Genomic DNA, 5013 nt, shown 5'->3' on the forward strand with positions numbered 1-5013 from the left:
TTTCTATCGCCCATTTGATGGGAGTAAGGGCGCCCTCCGTTTGCGGTGCGCCTGCTGCTTATGCACTGCTTGCGGGGATTCTCTGGCTGGCTGGAGCAGCATCTAATAACCAACTCGCAAAATAAAACAAAATAAAAACAAAACAACAAACACGAAAACACCGGACATTATGATACAGACTTATAATTTGCACTGATGTTTTTTCGAAATTCTATACACGAAAACTGAGCGCGAGAGCCCTCGAAAGCGCCTGCGCTGCTGAAGTCAAAGTAAACTTTATTGTCATCTCCGCTACATACAGTCCAGTATATAGAGAGACGCAGTCCTAGCCTGTTTGGCGCCCTGGTCGAACACTCCTCTGCCCCCCCACACACACAAAAACATGTTAAGGATTGTACATTAACATAAAACTGTTGTCCACACACACATATGAAGAGAGAGAGAGAGTATACATAGTATGCAAACGGCTACCAAACAGCCATCATAATTCGTCATACAATGAGAACAGGACAAATCAACAACTGACAATGACTAATTAATATTAAAATCTGTAACATAATGTATTGTTTGGAGTTTAGTCTGTTACTGTTACTATTTTTACCATTTCTTCTTGGGGCAACTGTAACCCACATTATTTCCTTAGGGATTAATAAAGTATTCTGATTCTGATTGTTTCAGGATGACCTGCCATTATCCAATGACACATCTGTTTACCTGTATCATTTGTTCGTTTCTTCTCCTCTTCTTTTCTCTTTTTCTAAACTGAGCACCTGATGGCTTTGAACTTTTCTTGTCCATCTTCCATTGGTTTTAATTTTGCACTCCAGTATGAACACCCATCCCTCAACCAGAGGATCACCACAACATAACCTAAGGCTACGTTCACACTGCAGGCGAAAAGCGCATCAAATCCGATTTTTTGACCCTATGTGACCCATATCCGATCATGGTATGACAGTGTGAACGGCACAAATCCGATATTTTCAAATCCGATCTGGGTCACTTTCGTATGTGGTCCTGAATCCGATACATATCCGATGTTTTAGAAAGCGACTGCTGTGTGAACGGTCAAGTCGCATTAAATCCGTCTTTTGCGTCACTGACACAAGACAGACGCCAATTATCAGCGCCGGAGAAGCGCCCGATAGGACATCGCGAACGATTTCTTGCCATCCGGCTGTGGCGTGTCCAGCGGGGTGGCCTGGGGAGGCACAGACCACCCCCCCAACCAGACTGGCCACCCCAGGTGCCACCCCGAAGCCAAAACAATAAAATCCAATGAAATATCAAATGTATGATTATGTTTTCACAGTGAAGCTCAGATATCCGAGTGTAAGTGAATGCAGCATCGGCTATGAGGATCATGTTAGCAAAGGTTGGAGAGCCAAGCACGAAAGACAGCACCACAGAAAACAGTTTTTCGGCGAAAGATTAACAGTTTAACATAGCTGGACTGGCCATCGAGCATGGCGGAGCTTCCACGGCGGCTAGCAGGTGGATGAGGGAAGGGTAGGCAGGAGGAGGAGAGACCCGAGGCAGCCGCTGGTCAGAGCGTCAGGTGAACTGAACTTCAGGTAAGAAGTTATGACCTGCAGTCTATCTGGGTCAGATATAAACCAAGTTTAGGTGGAGTTTATTTTCCTTGTGCTGACTCTTTACAGTCAGTTACAATAACTCTTACTGCGTACTAGCTAGCATGACGGAGTTTATATACAGCTGGGTGGGTGCTGTGATGTTACTGATGGTGAACTTTATTTTATTCATAAGGTTAGTTAGTAGAGTTGCCAACGGCTCCTTAAAAATGGAATGGTCCCACATTCAGAGACAATATTACAGGTTTTGTATTGAGCTGAAAAGGAACACAGTTTGTCCCGGACTTCAGCTACAATGAAAAAGACACAAAGCTGGATTTATTCTGTTTACACGCTGCACAGCTGATTCTTCTTCTCTCATTCTCTCCCCCTCCCTCTCCTGTCTCTACTTCAATCATGAAACTGATCAATGATCAGCTGATCGGCTTTTCTTTCTTGTTTGTTTATCGCCGGCTTTGCGCCAGAAAGAGGAAACCGCCGGATGTCGCGTTAAACAACAGCAGCACGTTTAAGCTTGATCAGCTGTTGTTAGAATTTATTTAATATTAATTTCTAGTATCAGCTGATGTTTGCTGGAGCCACAGCTGTAGAAGCTGCTGGTCATGATGTTGGTTTGGATATGTGGTGAGAGGGAAACATGAAGATGAAACCAGGAGATGTCCTTACTGAATCATCAGAGCTGAACAGGTGGTGTAGAAACAGGTTTACCTTTTAGGTGACATGAATGAGTTGAAGGGAAGTTATGAACTGTTTCTGAGAGACAAATAACACCAGGATCCTTTTCTAAGAGAGACGGTCTCTCTATATACTGGACTGTATGTAGCGGAGATGACAATAAAGTTTACTTTGACTTCAGCAGCGCGCAGGCGCACCGAGGGCTCTCGCGCTCAGTTTTCGTGTATAGAATTTCGAAAAAACATCAGTGCAAATTATAAGTCTGTATCATAATGTCCGGTGTTTTCGTGTTTGTTGTTTTGTTTTTATTTTGTTTTATTTTGCGAGTTGGTTATTAGATGCTGCTCCAGCCAGCCAGAGAATCCCCCGCAAGCAGTGCCAAGCAGCAGCAGGCGCACCTCGCAAACGGAGGGCGCCCTTACTCCCATCAAATGGGCGATAGAAACCGATCGGTGCCTATGACATTTCCCAATATGCGCTGGCTGCCGTCGGAGCAGCATGAGTACGAGCATTTTTTTTTTTTTTTTTTTTTTGCGATGCCCGTGATGCCGCCCCCATCACGATGCCGCCCGGGCAACCGCCCGTGTCGCCCGTATCTAAAACCGCTACTGATGAGATCCAAATATATGCCAATGTCAACACATGTTCATGTTGATGAGGTTTACTGAACAAATTTGAATCATCACAACAACCAAAATGTTAGCAACACATTATAAAGTTTATTATTATCACTATGGTAACCATGGTTATGTTTGTTACCTGCTAACTCAAACACATTCTGTAGGTGTCACATTTTGAGGACTGTAAGTTCACACACTTTCAGACTTTTGCAAACCGGAGTTGGAGATTGCAGAGAGAAGACGAAGTGTTTTGTAAAACCTTTACAAGTTCTACGGATTATTTGCTCAAACAACAAAAGTGCAAACATGTTTTGCTGGACTCTAAGAAGAAGAAAGGCACAGCCTGATTTGTCATGTTTTTTAATATTTAAAAAAAAATGCTGTTTTTGTGCAGCAGTTCTTATTAAATCACATGCTGTTTGATTTATTTGAAACAGATAATAAAGGAGGATACTGTGGGTGTTGGAGAGGACCCACTGAAAAAGTACGATCTTTGCTCTCTGTCACATTTTTACTATGTTTAAAATTATGTTTATGTATACATTTATAAATACACATATAAACATGCATGCACAGTTTTCTCATTTGAAAGTAAATATTTGTCTGAATATTTGAGCTGAATCAGTTTTTACTGTGTAAGTTGTAGATTTGTTCCTCTGTGGAGTCCACAGCTTCATGCAGTCGGTTTAGCTGACTTTCTTGAGGCACTGAGGGCAGTTTGAGTGCATTACAGCAGACTGATCTTCTCTGTTATCTTTCCAGTGTGAGTGCACGAAAGGATCTCACAGATGAACATGTGGCCCCTGACACTCCAGCCACCTCTTCTGCACCAGTCTCACCTCCAGCTGAGGCTCAGACGAACAAATCAAAGAAGGCTTCCTGGTGGCGCAGATGGCTTTTTTTTTTTGAGGTGAGTTTACCACTGCAGAGAATAAGCTCTGAACAAACAAACGGTGCAGGAATTTGTGCATCATTTGTTTTAACTGGATTTATTTGTAACTGGCAGAAAAAGTCAAAGGTTTTTCCCAAAAATGAAGACAAGGCAGAAGACACGGTCGTGCCACCTTCTGAACCCCAACAGAGGTACGATATTATTTTACTGTCTGAACAAGTTCTGCTGGTACTCCTTCCTTCTTGGATCATGAAGGAGAATCTTTTGTGTTTTGTCCAGTGTTAACCCCGTCAGCCAGTCTGAGGATGTTTTGGTCCTTTTACTGTGTTCCTATTTAAAGCTGATTGATTGCTTTGTGTTTCTTCTCCTGTAATTTCATCACTGTGATTGCACTGTTTGTGTCTTTCTATAACAGTACCATCAGCACTGAAAAATGTGAAGTCAAGGACGTTGGTGTCCAGACAGAGGTTTCCTGCCCTCCCAACTCGCTGCTGTTTTTCTGCACGGTACGTTCTACAGAGCCGAGTGTGACACGTGAACAGATGTTATAGGAACATGTGGAGTCTGAATGTTAGGATTGACACTCAAATTCTCATTATGTCATCCATTTTGGTTGAACTAACTGGTGATGTGTTCCTCAAAGAAAAAGGTGACCTTAGATGATGAGCCGCGTTGTCCTGAAGTCAATGAGAGAGATGAGCCAGTTTCCAGGCCGTGTACCCCAGCAGGTCACGGTGGTAGCCAGGGGGCCATGCTAAGAGACCACGTCACACACTGCTGACTAACATACGATGATGAGTTCGTCAATGATGAGCAGCGGCAGAGAACAGCTTACCTGCTGTTCTATGAAAACAGGTGATTTCTCCCATCAAACAGTTGGATTGTAAATGGTAAATGGTAAATGGCCTGTATTTGTATAGTGCTTTACTAGTCCCTAAGGACCCCAAAGCGCTTTACATCCATCCATTCACACACACATTCACACACTGGTGAATGGCAAGCTACATTGTAGCCTCAGCCACCCTGGGGCGCACTGACAGAGGCGAGGCTGCCGAACACTGGCGCCACCGGCCCTCTGACCCTGGATTGTGTTGGATACTGTCGTTTATATAAGATTTTATTGTAATGTATAGTATATAAGACTTTTATTTTATTTGTATCTTTTATGTTTATGTTGTTTAGTGTACACCGAGGGCCGTGGGAGCGTTGCAATTACAAATTCTTGTGTATGACC

General features: G+C 43.2%; 1 long non-coding RNA gene across 1 annotated transcript; it reads left to right on the forward strand.

Annotated features, from left to right (window-relative positions):
• The first annotated feature begins 3043 nt into the window (after window positions 1–3043).
• LOC120440883 lies at window positions 3044–3783 on the forward strand. The gene is made up of 3 exons (XR_005613594.1): window positions 3044–3070; window positions 3325–3371; window positions 3650–3783. It is a non-coding gene; the product is annotated as an uncharacterized LOC120440883 (long non-coding RNA).
• The last annotated feature ends 1230 nt before the right edge of the window (window positions 3784–5013 follow it).

Source organism: Oreochromis aureus, linkage group 7 (genome assembly GCF_013358895.1).
Source record: "Oreochromis aureus strain Israel breed Guangdong linkage group 7, ZZ_aureus, whole genome shotgun sequence".
Lineage (NCBI taxonomy): Eukaryota > Metazoa > Chordata > Actinopteri > Cichliformes > Cichlidae > Oreochromis > Oreochromis aureus.